This window comes from Triturus cristatus, chromosome 1_2 (assembly GCF_964204655.1).
Source record: "Triturus cristatus chromosome 1_2, aTriCri1.1, whole genome shotgun sequence".
NCBI classification, from domain to species: Eukaryota; Metazoa; Chordata; class Amphibia; order Caudata; family Salamandridae; genus Triturus; species Triturus cristatus.
In genome coordinates, this window is record NC_140580.1 from 294264039 (window position 1) to 294283964 (window position 19926).

The 19926-nt window shown below is 44.3% G+C and overlaps 1 protein-coding gene across 2 annotated transcripts in view; it reads right to left on the reverse strand.

Moving 5' to 3' along the window:
- NUDT13 (nudix hydrolase 13) overlaps nucleotides 1-19926 on the reverse strand; it is a 620793-nt gene that overhangs the window by 231850 nt on the left and 369017 nt on the right. The window lies entirely within an intron of this gene.

Consider the following 19926-nt stretch of genomic DNA (forward strand, 5'->3'; position numbering starts at 1 on the left):
CTTTTACAATCATAGGCCTGCTGTAAATTCAATGATCTTCTCACAACTAGATAATGAAAAGTCTATCTTGGGCTTCCTGCCTTCAAATCATTCAAAAACCTCCTGCATGCCTCACCTGAGGACTTCCCCCTTACTTCACCATCGCTTCTCACTGTAATACTTTGTATTGCCTTTTGAATGTGAAACGATGTAACTTCAAATTATTGTGCCTAGATCTTGGAGCTCTCCATAAAACAGGTCCTCTGCCTTTTCACCATTGTATCACTCTTTATGTTCTTTCCAGAACCCTATGTTTTGCAGTAGACAACTGCCTACATCTTCCTAACATTAGGCAGGTACTTGTTGGATGCTGATGCCTCTCCTTTCTGGCATCAAAGCACTGGAACTCTCTAGCTACCAAGCTCCAGGGACTCCAATCTTCTGTTATTTGGGGGGAAAAACGAAAACTTGCCATTTCCACATTAGTGCAGTCTCCAGGCTGCTTGGTTAGGGTAGAAGTGCACATTACATATTATTTTCAATCATTCATTTCATTCAGTAAAACAATAACTATAGAAAATGTGCTTAAACTGTACTTTTTGCCACAAATGTTTTTGAAACACCCTGGGAGGTAGGAAGATGAAAAAAACAAATGTCTTCTAAAAGTATTTTGAAAGGCGAATGGGCTGGGAGCCCGACAAGCCTCACTACATCTCTCCCCACCTCCGATAATTGCGGTACTGTGGTGCGCCTGCAGAGACGTTTACGGAAGCCAGACGAGCCTCACTACATCTCTCTCGCCGTTTGCCTCAAGGACTGCACCTCCTGGGTGGCTGCCGCGTGAGGCACCCTGCTGGACGACCCTGAGAGGTACGTGCCGCTTCATCGTGCTGCTCCCCTGCAGATCCCAACATCGAGGACTTTGCTCTCTGGGTGGCGATTCTGCTATGCACCTCGTTTGAAGAACCGAAGCATGGTGCTGCCCTTTGCATCAAACAGTCCTTGGGAACCCGACGACCCACCTCTCTCGCTGTGCTCCCCGAGTGCATGAGGTTTGAAGCACGGCGCTTAAAGATTCCGGAGCGATGTGTCGTTGCGCCGCTCTGCTCTCCTGCAAGACCGGGCCTCAAGGGTGGTGCACCCTGAGTAGCTGATGAACTAAGCACCTCGCTCTGGAGAACCGCTGCGGTCTGGGCCTATGATCCGCACCGCTCTCCTGCACGACCGAACGGCCCTGGGGTAAGCATGACTCACAACAAACTTCTGCCGCAATGGGTCGATGTATGGGCCAATTGTTCGACAATCCACTTACGCCCCCGTTGGGCTTCTGATGGTCCCTCTCTGAACGCTTTGGTCCCCCCCCCCTCATAGCTGTTGACTGAATGCAGTGGTGGGGGCTTGCACCGTCTGTTTGCCCGCATGCCCCCGCACATCCTGATATTTTTAATTGCCGTTCAGATGTCGTGCCTTCACGCACTATTATCTGTCCCTACAATCACCGCACTGCGATGGCCGGCTTTCCTCTGCCTTTTAAGCTTTAAAATGGCGAGGCCCTGATTGCTTTGATTGCCGTGCCCTGTTGCTACTGCCGGCATCTGGTCCTCTGCTCTGTCCTCCTCAGGGGCCCCTCAACTGCTCCAAAATGTCTCTATCGACCCACTTCTTGGACGTCAGCGAGTACCGCGCTGCGATGTACGATGATCCGCCTTGTAAGCATTAATATGACACACCAATTTTCTAATAATGGCCACCATGAGTGGGCCCCTTTCCAAAGCACTCCTTCTCCCCTTGTTGGGGAGGGGTCCAGCATTTATGTCCTGGAGTCTCAGAGAGCCCTCTGAGAGAGTCCACAGCAACAAGTGATTCTCACACAGCGGAGGCCTGGGGTTTTACCCCATTACCGCTGGGAGCACAGCACCGTACACCGTGACCGGCGTGCTTAATGGAACTTTTTGGACTATGACCTCCTAGGCGGAAACTATAACCTTTCTGTATGTACTGCGGTGCCCAAGCAACCTCTGGCCGATGACCGGTGGAGCTGTCCCACGCACTTATAGAGGAATTTGGCTCTGGTTCACCCCTCGGCCGTCACCTAACCAGCCAGATGTCAGACACTGTTTTTCCTCGTCTCCCTGTTGTGCCTCCTACACCCTCCCCCTCCTCCTCCCTCTATTATTCTCCTCTACCTCCTCTATTCCTTCCCTCTCTCCCCTATTCTTCTCTCCCCTTGGCTATTTTGTTTCCTCATGTTTATACTATGCTTTTGTACTCATGTACTTCCTGTAACTAAGCTCCAGTAACTGATGTAACTTTGTACCCATGTTCTGAAACAATGTTTGTTCCTCATGTAAAGTTCTCTGATACTTCCGGGTCTAGCCAGCGCTATATAAAACTCAATAAATAAATAAATGAATTGACCTCAAGTGTTTTACTAATTGTTAACAAAACTAGAATTATAACGATAAATGTCATGTGAGAGTAGGTAAACAATTAAAATGTGTATTAAAATACATTTACTATTTGTTCTCTTACTATTCCTCCTGTAAATGTTGTTAAATGGTATTATGAATACATTAATGTTAAAAGCCCAGAATGTTTTAAAGTGAGCAGTCATATATCGGCAAAAATAATTATCTCTATGCATTATACCACAATGACAGAATGACCCACAAGCAATTTTTAGTCTGACTCTGAATTTGGCCTAGACTCCAACATTTGAAATGCTAGCCGCCCCAGAATTTGGGTCTAGTTGTGCCCCTGTCTCTATCATATTTCCATGTCCCCTCCTCTCTTTCTGTCTAAAAGAGATGTGAATCCATGCAAATTTGGATAGCAGAAATCACATTATGTAACCAGTTGCACATTTCCGGTTGGCACTTTGCCCATAGGCCCTATCACAAAAAAGTGCTGGCCCCAGCGAAAGGCCCTTACTCTCACCTGTAAATGTAATTTCAGTTCACTTTCAAGGCAGGGGCGTAACACAGGCCCCCGCAGCGCGGGGGGGCCCCATGCTCCAGGGCCCCCCCGCCCCTCACTCCCAGCGAGGGAGACGGCTGCGCCTGCAAGCAAGCCTCTTCAGTCTTCGCAAATTAAATAGTGCTCCTGCACGCACGGCCTCCCCAAGTACCCATAAATTAAACTGTGCACGCACGCCACGGTGACGGCCTCTAGGCCTCCGAGTCTTCCATCTCTCTCTGTCTCGCTCCTCAGCTAGTGAAAACCGAGACTTCAAGAAACAGGTATTACCCTCTCTTTCCTCCTTTCATGTGTACAGCAACTGTGTGTTGCCGAATGTGGTCTTTTTAAACCATACTGCTTATGTTTTCAAAAGATATAAGCAATGGGCACTGAAACAGGTCCCTTCCGGGCCCTGTAGTTATGGAGTTATGGTCTTACCTTTTCATGCAAAAGCACTCACTAATTCCAGAATAATGAGTGTAAAAGGAAAAAGGTAACCATGTTGTTCCTGCTTACATTTGACATGCTTTACTTAATCTTGCATTCCCTATGAGTGTTTGCTTTTTTTAGGATGTAAATTTTTTTTAGGCAGCATATTGCTCTTCTCTAGTGCGTAATTAGAATTGAGTCACATCCATGTGTTTATTGCGGGTCAGTGCAGTGCAAGTTTCTCTAAGTGGGGCAGTATGGTGTTCAGTGGGGCAGAGGATGTGGCACTATGGTCAGAGCTGCTGAAGTGGAACTGGTGAACCAGGTTCAGCCTTAATGACCAGGCTCCCAGACCACTCTCCTGAGGGAGCACATTCCTGTGCTACACCTTAGAAGGCGCCGCAAGATCTTAAAAGCCCTGGTGTCTTAGCATCAGCAGGTGGACCCTAGCGGTGCCAAGTGTGGATTAACCTTGAAGGCCTGTCCACCACTATCCATGAAGTTCACCTCCAGTCTTGGGGACAGACCTATGAAGCAGCACACCATAGAGTGGCGGTGACTCTGTCACTGAGGTCACAGGACCCTTGAGCAGAGTGGCTCTAGGGCAGTGCGACCGCACCAGGCACTAACTTCAGGGGGGGGCGTCGTGTTGGTAAGTATAATATGGTTTTAAAAGCACTTGCTGCCTCCTTCCTGGCCTCCAACATTTTTGTGCAACAATAAAAATGTCTAGACAATTCCAGTGATTAATGTTCTTAGTAGAGAGAGATGGTGTTTTGTCTAGTGGAAGGTTTGACTCTTGATAAGGAATGGCAGAGGTGTAATGTGCATGCTGCTAAGAACATGCGCCATGCAGATCACAAAGTGCACATAATGTGAATAGGTCAGTGGGTCACTGCTTTTGTCAGAGAGACCCTATTGTTACTTGCAGTTAATAAGTTAAAATCCTAACATAGAACAGTGAGCTATTAACTGTCGTTTAAGAGATGCATGCAAGGGGGCGTGGCCACGACGCCGACCAAGATGGCCGCCTGACGCGGGACCTCCGACGCACCGGAGCTTCTCCTCTGTCCCGGTTCTTCTCCGGAGAGCATTTCGCCACCACAGACATTGGATTTTCATGTCGGAATGCAGCGCGCTTCTGGTGAGCGCTTTTTGATGCATTTTTAGGGCCGGGGTGCCCCTTTTCTCGCCGCATTCGTTCTCTCCTCAGAGAGCGGCCGCCATTTTGTTTGAGGCGCGATGCTCGTTTTTCTGCTGGCTTGGCTGCATTTGCTCCACATTACCCTTTTTTTGGGATTCTACGCCTCCTGAATGCTGTTTCATCCCTTCTGGGCGCTGCCATGCCACATGGATATCTTCTAGCCTGTGCTGCCCCACGTGGATGGAATGAGGTAATTTCTGATAAATGACTTTCTTGCTATGTTCCTGCCTCCTTTTTGATTGCGCTCATCACTGCCTCTGACGGGGGACATCCATGACCTGGTTGGTTACTGACCCTGCACTCTTCATTTTTGCTTAGTTTGGCACTGGCTTGTCTCTGCTTACTCTGGAACATTTCTTTATTCACTCCACAAGCTCTCCTATGGTTACTACTCCACCTCTATGCGACTGAATGCCTTCACTTTTTTGGTCTTACCTCACAGTCGCCCTCTTGTTTGCTGCTTGTCATTTCTGATTGGCTTCTATGGGCAAGCTACGTAATCCAAAGTTCGTCTTTACCCCTTCGGGGAACTCTCCTGTGGTAACCTCTTCACCTCATACAACGACGGACTCTCCTCCCAAGGTAGCACCAATGGCGGGAGTAACCCTCCCTCGCTCCTCCTCAACACAGCCTCCTTCAAATAAATCCTCACCTCCGTCAGCTTCATCTTCTAAGCGCCTCAAACAAGATGCGTCTTCGTCAGAGAAGCCATCATCCCCTATTTCCATGGAGATGCTTTTTGAGGAAATTCGTGCCCTTCGGCCTTTTGTTGAGGAGACCAATAGTAAGATGCAGTTTCTTGAGGAGAAATGGTCATCTATAGACAACAGAGTTACAGTTGTGGAGCAACAGGTTTCGGACCTTCATTCTACTTCCCAGAGGGTTTCCTCCTTAGAAAAATCTGTTCTGGCGCTACAGCAACACACGGAGGAATTGGAAAACAGGAACAGGAGGAACAACCTCCGTATTTATGGTTTGCCGGAATCTTTAGAAGGGGACGACCCTGTGCTCTTTTTCTCCTCCTTTCTCCCGAAGCTTTTGGATATGCCATCCACCACCTCCCTCAATATTCAGAGAGCGCATAGACTTGGTCCTCGCTCATCCACGTCAACCAGGCCAAGGGGAGTCATTATCCTTTTTTTGAAGTTCACAGATCTTCTCTCTGTCCTTTCAGCGTCCAGAGCGAAGCGTCAGATCTCCTGGTTGGGTCAGAGAGTATATCTTTCCCAAGATGTTTCAAATGCTACTGCCTCTCGTCGGAAGGAATTTTTGTCCCTGCAAGCTCCGTTGAGGTCCCTTGGTGCTAGATTTGGTTTATTTCACCCATGCACTTTCAAAGTTACGTTACAGAATCAGACTTGGACCTTCCAGGATCCTGCTGAACTCAAAAATTTCATTCATATCCGTTCTAATTCTGCTATGGAGACCTCCTCCTCTTCTTGTGGCTGATTGTTTAATTGTTTTACACTTTCAGATTACTTGAAATGTCTAACTTTTGCTTCCCTTACAGGTCATCCATTTCTGTCCCTGTCTCTGTTTCCGTTTATTAATTTTCTACGTATTAGATTATAAATATGTTTTTCTTACTCACATGTTTCTAACTTCAAATTCCCTCATACCTTTGTCTAAGAATTGTGTCCAGTTTTTGCCCTTCAACATTTGAATTTTCACCCTTGGTTCGTCATAGTATGTCTTCATGTTCTCAAATGTTACTCATTCTTTATTCATTTATCCAGATGGACCGACTTCCTCTCAACCTGGCTCTTCGGTTATGTTCTTTGTTCCGGTGCGATCGGCCTGGTCTCCCGTCTCGGGGGATCTGTCTCGTTGAGTGTCGCCATTTCCCCGTTGTCCTATTTCGTACTCCCCTCAGGTATGTTCTCCTCAGTCGTCCCTTTGGGACATGTGCTGTCTCTCCTTGTACTTACTTTCCTTTCCCGTTTCCTTTATCCTTTTCTCTTCCCTGTACTGCTTGATCAATTCCGATTCTCCTTTGTTTCTATTCACCTTTTTTCCTCTCTTCTCAACCTATTTCACCGATATTTCTCAAAGTTTTCTCCTTTTCGACTTGTCTTTTGCGTATGCCTCTTCTTCTTTACTTCTTCGGTCCTATTTGATTCTATGTTATTTGTTAATTCAAAGTTATTACATGGAATGTAAAAGGTTTTATTAACCCCATTAAGCGGCAGAGAGTTTTGTCCCATTTGGCCTCCTACAATCCAGATATTGCTCTCTTGCAAGAAACTCACCTTAATGATGTTGAATCTCTGAAGTTAAAAAGAAGTTGGGTGGGTACAGTCTTATTTTCACCCTCTGACAACAAAAAGAATGGAGTTGCTATCCTTTGTCACAAGAGGCTTAAATGTACGGTTTTATCCCAGGAGACGGACTCTGAAGGTCGTTGGGTACTGGCTAAATTATTGATAAACTCGATTCCTTTGACTGTTTTTAATGTCTATGGGCCTGTACAAGCAGACTGTTCTTTTTGGCCTTTAATTACAGAGAAATGTGTTCAATATAAGGATGTATCATTTGTTTTTGGTGGTGACTGCAACCAGATTGTTGATCCGTTCCTCGACCGCAAATCCACAGTCCGTTTCACACCACATAAACCCCACAAACAATTTCTTAATACTATTTCACAATCACATCTTATTGACTCTTGGCGTCTTTCACACCCTGACACGTTGGACTATTCCTTTTTCTCTCCTCCTCACTCATCCTTCTCTCGTCTTGACTATATTTTCCTCTCTAATTCTTTGTCTCAGAACGTTCTGTCTTCTTCCATTGAACCTATTGTCATCTCGGACCACGCTCCCATCGTGACAGATTTTGACCTACTCCCACCACAGCCTAAACCTTCCCGTTGGCGCTTTAACAGTGCACTCCTCACTGATCCCAATTTTTCTTCTTCTTTTCGCTCTTTCGTTGAGGAATTTTTCTCTCTTAATTCAGACCCTAGTATTTCCCCTCACACTCTGTGGGACTCCTTTAAAGCCTCCGCGAGGGGTTTCATCATTGACTTTGTCTCTCGGAAGAAGAAACAGTTTACTCAAAAGCGGAAATCCTCCCTGGCTCATATAAAAACTCTGGAGCACCAGTTCTACACTTCTTCTGATAAATTTATGTCACCGGATCTCCTGCGAGCTAAGTTAGAATTCAACAAATTAACTACAGATAATGCTTCTTCGATTCTCCTTCGCAGTAGTGCACGATATTACGGAGGTCGCAATAAATCTGGTAAGCTCTTGGCCAATTATCTCAAGTCCCGTAAGGAGCGCACTCTTATAGACTCTATATATTCTTCTGCTAGCACTCTTCTCCACAAAGACAAAGAAATCCTTGAGCAGTTTCAATTGTTCTATCAGAATCTCTATACCCCAGAGTGTCCTCCCACTCCTTCCCTTATTCAGAGTTATTTTGAGAAGCTCCCTACACCGTCTAATTCTCACCTGAATTTTCCGGACCTTGACCTCGATCTATCTCTCCATGAACTCTCGGCAGCCTTGTCAGCCCTTACTAAAGGGAAGACCCCTGGCCCTGACGGCTTTCCTGTGGAATTTTATTTACATTTTTCAGACATATTATTACCTAAACTTTTAACCCTCTTTCAATCATTTTCCTCATCTGGCAAGGCTGAAGGCACTTTTCAAGATGCTTCCATCTGTCTGATCCCCAAAGAAGGTCGCGACCTCCAGTTTTGTAAAAATTACCGACCGATTTCGTTAGTCAATGTAGACTACAAAATCTTTGCCAAATTACTTGCAATGCGCCTAGACCCCCTTATGCCTCACCTCATTGGCAAAGAGCAATGCGGCTTCGTTAAAGGCAGGCTTACTTCAGACAACTCTCGCCTTCTTCTTAACGTCCTAAATAAAGCTCCCTCACTTTCAACCCCTCTTGCTGCTATCTCTGTTGACGCAGAGAAGGCCTTTGACAGGGTTGACTGGTCTTTTTTGTTCGCTTCATTGCGGTGGCATGGCTTTGGTCCCAAATTTATATCCCTTGTCTCTCTCCTATATTCTGCCCCCAAGGCCTCGGTACTTGTGAATGGACAACTCTCTCCATCTTTTAATCTTCAGAGGGGTGTTCGCCAAGGTTGTCCTCTTTCCCCACTTCTTTTTGTCTTATCTCTCGAACCCTTCTTATCCTCCATTTGCAATAACACTTCCATTTCTGGTTTCCCATACGGCTCTAATCAATTGAAACTTTCTGCCTATGCGGATGACATCTTACTATTTATTTCTGACCCTGAGTCCTCCGTCCCCCCCTTATTATCCGAGTTTCACTCCTTTTCTTTGGTTTCCGGTTATAAGATCAACTCGGACAAAACCGAAATTCTCCCTCTCACCTCATCCTGTCTTCCCCATCTTTTCTCTGCTACTGGTTTTGCCTGGAGTAGCTCCAAGATTAAGTACCTTGGCATTCTATTTTCCAATTCCATCTCATCCTCGGTTAAATTGAATTTGTCGGCAGTTATTTCCAGGATTGATCAGTCGCTCTCAGCCTGGAATCCCCTCTTTCTCTCCTGGTGGGGTCGTTTGGATTCAATTAAAATGATGATCGCCCCTATTTTAATTTATACCTTCTCTATGCTACCGGTTCACATCCCTACATTTTACTTTAAAAAAATTGATTCTCTTCTTTCTCTTTTTCTCTGGAAAGGTAAGAAATCCAGAATTTCCATTGCCACCCTCCGTAAGCCTAAATCTAATGGTGGGGTTAACTTCCCTGATTTCCGTCTTTATCATAGATCCTTTTCTTTACGTCAGGCCTCGAGATGGATCTCATCAACTCTCTCTCCTTTCACGCCCCTCTGGCTTCTTATTGAGCAATCTTTACTATTACCCTTCTCCTTTGCTGAGGTGATGCGATTCTCTTCCAGGAATCCTTTTTCTCTTTGCCCCCTATTCAAACATACCTCTTCTCTTTTAAGTCCTTTGGTTCTTCCCTCCGAGGTCACACGTACATCCTTCTTAAATTCTCCTATTTGGTATAACTCTCTTATCCTTTTAAAAAATAGACCCATTTTTTGGAAAGCATGGAGGGTAAAGGGCGTAATGTGGGTCAACCAACTTTTTGATGGTGTATCCCCTTGCTCTTTTCCCCAATTTCAACTTTTATTTCGGTGCCCTCGCTCCTTTTTGCGGAAATTCACAACCCTCATGGCAATTATCCTTGACCGTTTTTACTCTCTTCATCATCATCGTCGCCTCCTCCTTCTCTTCTTAATATTCTTGCTACACTCCCTAAAGCATCTCTCATCTATAAATCTCTTGTATCTCCTAATCCCAATCGTGTCAAATCTAAAGTGGAGCTTTCTTGGGAAACGGATTTTTGTTGTACTTGGTCAACTACTCTTTGGGATAAGCTGTGGTCCAGATCTCTAAAAATCTCCCGCTCTGCTTCTCTTACTCAATCCTTATTTTATCTGTATCACAGGCTCTACCTTTCTCCTCTTTCTTTATCCCGCTTTTCTCCCTCCTCTGACTCTAAATGCTGGACTTGTTCTTCTTCTGATGCTGACCTTTTCCACATGTTTTTTCTGTGCCCTGTTGTCTCTACCTTTTGGGGGAATGTGTGGTCATGCCTCTCTCGTATCTTCCCTCTTCCTTCCTCTTTTACACACTCATTTCTCTTTTTGGGTAGCCTGTCTGACTCCTTGAATCTCCCTGCTCATCTACACGGTCTCTTTGACCTGACGCTTGCGCTTGCCTTCCAACATATTTCTTCCAACTGGAAATCTCTAGCTTCTATCTCCTTACAAGGCTGGTGGAATTCATTATGCCACTTTCACAGATTGGACGTCTCCTTTGCCTCCACTTGTAAACCTGCTCGTAATGTAGATTTTTTCTGGTTGCCTCTCACCACGTATTTGGACTGCTTGGCCCTAAAGAAACCTATATGTCTCAATGCAGAAAATTTTAAACCTCCTTGAACGTCTGGAACTCTCTCCTTTTGCTATTCAGTATAAGTTTTGTTTAATATTATTGCTTGTTTTATGATGGTAATTTCGCATCGCTGATTTTTTACGACTTTTACAATTTGAATATGTGTCGTAATTTTTAGATATTGTATGGTTTATATTATTATCTTTATATCTTCCTTTCCCTCTCCCCCTCTTTTCCTCCCTTATCCTATCCCTCCCATTGCCTCCTTCAATGTTAAAAATTCTCTTAAAATGCTTTGTGGTTTCTAATAGTGATATTAGCAGTGTTAAGTTTCTCAATGGTTTCTGTATTATTGCAATGTATGCTGATATCTCTCTTTTGTCATCAACTCTTTAATAAAGCTTTCAAACATAAAAAAAGAGATGCATGCAAACTCCAAGGAATAAATTAGAGCGTTATGTTTTTTTCCCCGGTCTTCGATTATCCTAATGTTGCAAAAAAGGGTTCATTTGGGTAGAAATCAATTCTGATTATTAAAGAGAACCCCCAACCATGGTATTATGTTTTTAATTCTGAGTTTGTGTTTCTTCAGACCAATCACTATTAAACTATGCTGCCTACTAGTATGGTTGTCATGTGACTCCTACACCTTGTGGTCCTTTGTCTTATGTAACATTTCCTACACAGTGATTTACACACATATGAATGATTGTCTCTGTGTAATATGTGTGATGTAAAGTGCTCTGACACCCTACACTGGTATTAGCGGTGCTGTAAATTTTCTGATACTTTATTATTTTGAAATTTGTACACATGCTAACAGTCTCTGCAAAGATTAGTCCTTATTAGTACTAGTGGAACATACAACTGCAGCAATGAGAAAGGTGACCAGTCAACCTTTGCAAATGGCCCTCCACTTAACAGCAGGACAAGTCAATTTTGTTTTAAACTTTTGATGTGTTTGAGCTATAAACAATTTATTAGTTAAAATCGTCAGATTATGCAGCAGATGATGTATTATGTGGCAAATATGGCAAATCCATAGTTATGTGGAAAACATTTGCAAACTAGGATATTTTGCCATTCATGTTTGAACTGCTCTTGTGGAAAAAGGGAGGAGAAGTGCAGATGACAAAAACTCCATGGCTGGGAGACAAATGGCTTGCGATTCCACTTTTAAGGATATTTGGGACATTCTGTCATTGGAAACGTATCCCACTTTGTGAATGTATTTTAATGTCAATAACACATATTTAACCTTAAATAAACATGTGTATCTATTGGTTAAATTAAATAATGTAATAAGCTGTAACCGGTTAGTGAAATGGGAAACGAATACAAAACATTGGGATATTTTGCTCTTTCTGCCACACCTCTCACTCTGCCCACTGACCCAATCCATTGGTTATTCCCGCCCTCTGATTCTCCTCCCACAGTTTCCCTACTTTTTTTCCCCCACTTCGACCACTGCCTGGCACTAACATGCATTAGAGACAACTGTGGGCTTTTACCACTGGGTCTCTTAGAGAATGACACCTCAGGTCCATACACGGGGGCTACACACAGCACGTTTCTGGGTTCTCCGCACAACGTGTTTGCTATTTGACGCCAGACTTCTGCAGCTTGTGTTGAGGAAATTAAACATCCCCTTGTGCTTGTATAAAACATAGCTGCCAAATGGCATTGGCACCATGTCGTGTCCATTCGTAGCTTTTATCCAACAACACTTTGCATGCTGGAATGTTTAACCCCTTACTTAGATGGTCACAGCACAACTCCCAGAATGCAAGGCGCTGTTGGCTTAAAATCCAGGCCTGGCTGGCGGTGTCACACGTGACGATAGAGCCATTTGGAGGCAATGGTGAATCTGTAATTTAGCAGGCGTGTCTATACTGCTAAATAAATAAATAAAAATAAATAAATACTTCAGAAAAAAACTAAAAACGGTACTGTTCAAACAAGCATGGAGCAGATCTTAGGTACATAGTTGGTTTTTCAAGTGAATGCAACATCTTTCACGCAAATCTGGTCAGACTGCGCTTAGAGACCCCTGCGGTTATAACGCGCCATATAAATTAAATAAATAAAATAAATAAAATAAATATACTCTTAGTAAATTGTAAATACCGCTAGTGTTGACACACTGAGGTCTGAGGCCTCTGTTTGTTATGAAGTAAGGCCCAGTCTGGTGGTTCAGGTCAGTCCTTGTGAGGGAAGCTGCTGGACATGTTTTTACCATGCACTTTGAAAGTATTTTCACCTTGATGCAAGAAGAAAGTTGGATTGTTTCACAAAACATGCTTGATTTTTGTATATTGCTGGACTGGTGATTGCTTTATTTTGCACTTTAAAAGTATTTGCACTTTTTGTTTTGCTTTGCCAACTACAGTTTGAATAGATTGTCATTAGGTACTTGCTGATATGGGTTGTTTTTATTGTACATGCAGTGTTATTTATGGTGCTGCTTGCACTTGTCTGTAATACGTGTACCTTAAATCTTATATTTAGCATTGTTTACACTACAGAAATGATAAATTAAAACAGACAAACATCTGCATCAATGTTCTGAAGCATCCAAACAGTTTTCTTCCTCAGCCTTGTTTGCCTGCCTGTTTTGCAGTGCTTACTAATAAATACATTATGATTGAAATTGCCTCCTCAGTTCACGTTATTATCATGCACAACCCTTGACAGTCGCTAGTGTGTGGCATGCAGATAATTCACCAGTCTATTTTTCTTGACTTTCGCAGGATACTGAGTTATAGCTTGTGTACTTCTCATGTATATTGTCAGTCGAGTTTTTATGGAATTGCAGGTTTGGGTTGGTCTTTCAAAGTTTCAAGGTATTGTCAATTCTATTTCAGACCCTTCATAGTTGTTCTTTGTTTTTCAGCCAAAGGCAGTTCCTGAGACAATCGGATCACTCCTTGGCATTGTTCTGATTGCTGCCTCAGTTAAATAATCTGCTTTTGACAGTATTGATACAAATGGCATAGCTTGCATGTTAAGAGTGTTTCCCACTTTCTCATTGGAACTTAGAGAAAGACAATATGGAGGCATTTCATTTAAATGTTGGAGGTTTCAAATCAAAATATGCTAGATTTCTGGGTGGTAGGGCAAAGTGATAGATGGTGGGCCATGCCGCCGGGGGGACCCCCTCCATGTGCTTTGCAGGGGGGCCCCCTCAAGTTTCGTTACGCCACTGTTTCTAGGGATTTATTTGCATAGCGCCATAAAATTGCTTCAGACGGTATACAATGCAATTCATTTTTACAGCCGTTTAAATAGTTACACAGTTCTATTACTACATGTATAAAATCCAAAACACAGTAAAATCCCTATATATGGTATAGCCATGACGTATTAAAGGTCTATTATAACCTTAGAGGGCTCCGTAGCAGGCTCTACCCGCCATTAAAGTTCCGCTCCAACGTTAACAAGGGAAAGCGCCTTTAATGACCGGTAGAGCCCGCTACGGAGGGCTTTAGGGCTATTGAAACATTCTCCCCCTAGAGGGTAGATTGTTCTAATTTGTAAAAACAAGGGCCTCTTGAAACCCGAGGAGGTTTAAATCCACTTGGGCTTCGAGAGGCCTTTGTTCACAGCAACAGCTGTGAAATGGAAACAACATTGGAATGTTGCTCTAAGAGCTACTACCAGCCAGTAGAAGCATGGAGCACTCCATTGTCTTCAATTGAGTGCTCACCATTCCAGTGCTCTAATATAGGTATAGGAAAGTTTGAAAAGCCTTCTAATGTTATACATACAATTAGCTAGTGAAGCCTAGCTACAGCTATTACTTTCAAAGCCCTCGGGGGATGGTTTCTTCGTATTAGGAGAATCTTTTCACAAACTTAACATAACCTTAAAGAATGTTACTCTTAAAAACCGATTCTAAATACTTGCAGCGAATATCCAAGAAAAAAGGATAAATTAAGAAAAACTGGATTTTGTTTTATCTACAGTTCGGTGAGCTGCGATTTTTCCAATCATTTGTAAAACTGTTTATTGGCTACATCCCCAGTCTGAATCGGAGGCAGAGAGAATGTGGGCGTGGTGCTGCACACTGGTCTATATAAAGTTCTCTGTCTGGGTTTGTTTTATACTTAAGATACTCGGGACCAAATAAGCTGTAATACTACAATTTTGATAAAGACATTCAGTCACTTCACTAGTGGGATTTGAACAAACACCTATCTGGTCTAGTTATTTCTTTAGGCGTTAGTCAAAATAACGTTAGCCCAATGGTTATGTAGGTCGGTTTTTTAAATATTTCACCTGATGTAATAGTTATTTTTAACACATTTTAGGCCATATTGGTAGAATTTAGCCGCTGGATTTGACACTGGGTCCAGAAGTTTACTGTTTTAAGGTGGTCACATCCATAACATTCTTAAACGCATGCTCGTCTCTCAAATGTACAAAGCGCTGACCTTTGGATGCCAGTCATTTTGCACAAAATACAATTTTGAGTGGACTTTAGCAACTTTACACAAGTATGGCCCCACACTTCTACACCGTAAACTTCTGAATATGCCAATTTATATTAGAACCCTTATGGACAGTCGAAAGAGGACCACCGTCTGTCTAAAAAAATAGTAAAGCAAGAGGACCCGATTTGTATTTGCTAATCCTGATGTGTATGTTACCATTTGTTGTGTCAACTCTGCTTTATTTTAATTGAATCTCAGCCTCAAATAATCAAAGTAGGTGACAGCCTCTAGTCTTGATATATTTAAATCAAATGATCTCCTAGCTATATATGGCCTTCAAACAGTAAGGATTGTATTTATTGTTCTCATTGGGATTCAAATTCCCTCCCAAGTAGGGGATATCATTAGTAACAGGAACTATGTATGAAATCAAGTAATTGATAAATATTTCGAAAAGGATTGGGGCAAGGGTATGACTCTTAATCATTCTTGTATTCCCAACATAACTCACACACATCTTGAGCTGCACTATCCGGTAGAAGGAAAATTAGCTACACGAGAGACCGCTGGTCTTTATAGTCAGAAAAGTATACAAAAAGAGATGGACTGGACTGTTCCAAGAGAAGCAAGGTCAAGACTGATTTGCATATGGATGAGTCCAAACTGAGATGGCATGGTGGGCGAAAATCAATGTACTGGGATGCGGCCTCAAGCGACGGCCAGTGGCTGGGATAATTCAAGCATTCCATCCATCACTTTGTTGTTGCAATTGGTGTCCTAAGTAGGAGGGGTATGCCCAGACTTGTGTCCCATGCTCACTGTGAAACTAGAACCGAACTATACTCTGCTGATGAGCCCAAATCAGGGCGAAACAGGTCTGGGAAGCCTGTGTTCCAGTTCACGGAGGACCTGACCTGGCAGTTCAGGCTTGACAGTTCTTACTGAAGCAGGGTGAAGACTGATTTGCATATGGCTGGGTCCAAACTGAAGCAGCATGGCGGGCAAAAAATGATGGACTGGTACACTGCCTGGAGTGATTGCCAGTGGCTAAGATTAAGTCAAGCATTCCTTCCATTACCCTGCTGTTGTTGTAGTTGATGCCTTAAGGGCGATGGGTAGGCCGTGACAAGTGTCCTGTGCTCACTGTGCCACTGGAACCAACCTATACCTGGCTGGTGAGCCCTACTCAGAGTGAAACTGGTCCTGGGTTGATTGTGTTTCAGTTCAGGGAAAACCTGGCCTGGCAGTGTGGGCTTGACTTTACCTACTGGAGCAGGGTCAAGAATTATTTGCATATGGATGGGCCCAAACTGAGGTGGCATGGTGGGCGGAAACGATGGACTGGTATGTGGCCCGAGTGACTGCCAGTGGCTGAGAGTGCTTCAAGCATTCCATCACTTACCTTGTTGTTGTTTTTGCAAGACTTCAAGCATATCTTCATTCAAGATAGTGCTATCAATATTGTTAAAGGCTGCTATGAGATCTGGTCATGGTCCCTTTCCCTTCCTTTCTGTTGAGTGCAGCTAGGAACACGGAGTGAATAAGTCAGAAGGGCCGTCCTCCTGTAGGTTACCTAACAATACATTACAGATATGGTTACGTGACAATCAAGATAGTGAACCGAAAAGTTAACCAGCACCCTCAAGGTACATTATGATTTAGAGTAGGAAGAACTACCTTTAATTTCATCTACAATCAACCGCCAAAACCTATTAGAATGTGTATCAACTCTCCCCAAAGTAGTGAGTATTAACCCCTTTCAATATATTACTTTTTCTTGTCAACAATTATGGTATTGCACTTTATACTAACAAGGAAGGACCACAGTGACTTCCGTTTTTTATTCAAAAAAAGAGAGACTGCTTTTACTCTTCGCAGTCCTTCATGAAACTTGATGTTTCTAAACTCTACTTTTCCTAACCAGTCTTAATAATTCATTCCCTATCACACCCATTATTTTGTCAAAATGTATTATATGTTGATTTGGATACTGGATGTTCCTGGTATTGTTGTTGTTTATTTTTACAAGCGGCAAGGGCATTGCGGGACGGCGAGACACTTTGGCTCCATGGTGCACGTCTCCAGCATTGGAATGTAAGACCCGTGGCGTCAGAGCCTGAAATTGATCGAGCCCATTTCTCCAGCTGCTCAGGGAGACGCCCAGCGATGACGGCTGGGTCTGTATTTCCAAATTTGTACATGCTTTGGCACCCCGTTGTGGTCTGTATTTGTGTGCAGTACAGTGAACGCCCTGAGGGGCTGTAAGACTTTCAAGGCCTTTCTAAGGCCTGTGTGGAGACACAGTTCCTGAGCAGCTCCTAAGCACTGCAAACGAGAAGGGTGTGTGGTGTCCCCGATGGCTTGTAAACCAAAATTGTGTGCCTCTTGCCCACACATACTTTCCTGGGCCCCCTCCCAACCCTAATTTGGACACACTTGCATGTTGGGTGATAGCGACAGGACCTCTCCAGCCCCTATTAAAGCCTTAGGCTTTCTTATCAGTCTAATGGGACAAGGACTTTTACGAGTTGGTTGATTCACGATATTCAGGCTAGTCAATGACCTTCTGGCCCCTATGGAACAGAACCTCTCTGAGAAACATTGTGTTAGAGTGTGTGAAAATTGCCTAGTCCACTGCCACTGCCCCAGCAGAGCCTCCACAATACACCCTGGTCGAGGGGCCCCTACCCCCAAAGAGAAAGTACGAAGATGGGGTTAATCAGGCTTTCTTGGCTAAAGCTTCCCCCCAGGAGAGTCCAGACGGACCTTCTGAGCCCTATACTGACCCTCCCCGTCCTGATACCCCACAACAAACTGGCGATTCCCCCGACAAATTGGATGACAAGAAGGGCTCTTCCAGATATTGGCACCCAGCCACGGCCTCAGTTCCCTTAACTCAAGTGGATTCAGATATGCTGAACCCAGATGACATCATCCACCCCAGGACAACCGAGTGGGTTCCAGCCGACAAGGTGGTGAAATATGTGGCCGTGCGGCTTAGAAAGCTGCTAGAGAAAGATACCCGCAATCGTCTTAGAGCGGAGTGTCCCCGTCCCACCATAAAGCGAAAGGTGGCCCTTACTCCCGACATCGATGCGAAGGTGGCCACATTCCTGGTGTAGTTTGTCAAAGACCCTAGGAAGGGCATTGATCGGTCTTGGCATTCATGCCAAGACAAACTGATGGATGTCAGAGGCCCTATGACCAAGATTTTGGATATAGTGAATTAAGCCAAGGCATCGGGTTTCCTCATCGCCCTAGACGTCCTGTCCAACTGGGCAAGGTGCGCTATATGTTTCATGAGCAACGCAAATTGTGCCCTGTCAACAGAATGTTGCTGCTCCCTTCACAATAAGGTAGACCCCCAGCTGGGAGACCTTGAATCTTCGGGGGCGGGTGCAGTGGCACAGGGGTCCTATTCAGAGATGCCTTTGTAAAGGAGCTGCGACATTCACGTTTGTGACGACATTCACGTCGCTAGACAAGGTACAGGCGAATATCAAACCCGTCTTCACCCCCGGATTTTGCAGGGGGCTGGTCGTGGCTGCTCGATCGGCCAGTTTGTCAATTCTGCCTCCTCCAGGGGACAAGGCATCAGGCACGGTCAATATCAGGCTAACCCACGCTTCAACAATTTCTACTCGACACGTAGACAATGCTTTCACGGCCGTGGAGACTACAAAGGACAAGCAAGCGGTGATGCTAGAAACAGTAAGTGCTCAGATAAAAGTGGGAGGGTGACTGGCGCTATTTCTCCCAGCATGGGCCTCCATTACATCAGACGCATGGGTCCTTCAGACAGTGCAGGGCTTCCAAATTGAATTTTACGGTATCTCGTGGCAAGACTCTCACCCTTGCCGCATTTGTTTCTTCACCCACGATGCAACCCTCATAGAAGAAGAGGTTCTGGCCCTCCTACAGAAGGGAGCCATCTGTCAGGAGGTGGTCCATCCGAGGGGATTCCTCAGAAACCTTTTTGTATTCGACAAAGCCAATGAAGGCAGCAGACCTGTAATGAACCTCAGGGACTTCAGTGAGTGGCTGGTATACCGTCACTTCAGAGAGGAAGGCATTCATCTCCTCAGGGACATGCTGCTTATTGAATTTTTTTCATTTTGGTCTTGTTTTATCCATAAAAGCACTGCCAATTTTTCTAACCTGGTGTTAAAGTCTTTGTTAGGTGTTTTCATTGTGTTACTGTGTGTACGTGTGTTGCACAAATATTTTAGACATTGCCTCCTCACTTATGTCAGACTGCCCTGTACCAAGCTAGCAGAGGGTGAGCACAGGTTATCTGTTAGTGTGCATCTAGCTTACCTTGCCTAGGCTGCCTAGGATTGTGGTTCCTGCTTCCACACGGTGCGTACCTCTGCCAATCAGGAACTCAATTTTTACAGACTCTTATAACCCTGAGCTGATAGCCTCTCTTTACATAGCTCAGCATTTCACACGGTTCTTCTAGCTTCACATTCATTTGACCTCAGCCTCTAAAAGCAGCCAGGCCACTAAGTGAGCCATTGTTTACCTGCCACTGGGCTCCCACACTCTTTACTGCAGATGTAGATGACAAACTAGCTCAGTTGACATTACCAAACAGGGTGGACAGGCTAACTTATTTTCTTCTCCGTTGCTCTCATCACTGTCTCAACCTTTCTAGATTTTTATTCCAGATAAAGATTGAGCATAATGGGTGACATGACCACAATCTGCTCCCTCGTGCAACAGGTCTGCCTATTCTGGGATATTTTAAACTCCACTTTAATGAAATGTAATCCTAAGTGTTGACCTCAGCACAAATAAGTAATCTTTTCTCTTTTTGTTTTCTGTCACTACCCGCTAAAATGGCCTGATGATCCACCAGGAAGCTCACAATGGAGAGGGCAAGAAAACCTAAAAAATAGTCCTGTGGATAGAGAAGGAACACATCAATGTCTATCCACCATATCCCGCAGCCAAGCGCAACAGCATCTGGGTGGGAGGCTAAGGCTTTCATCCCGCTGCGCTGGAGAAGTCTCCAGCTACACCCACTGAA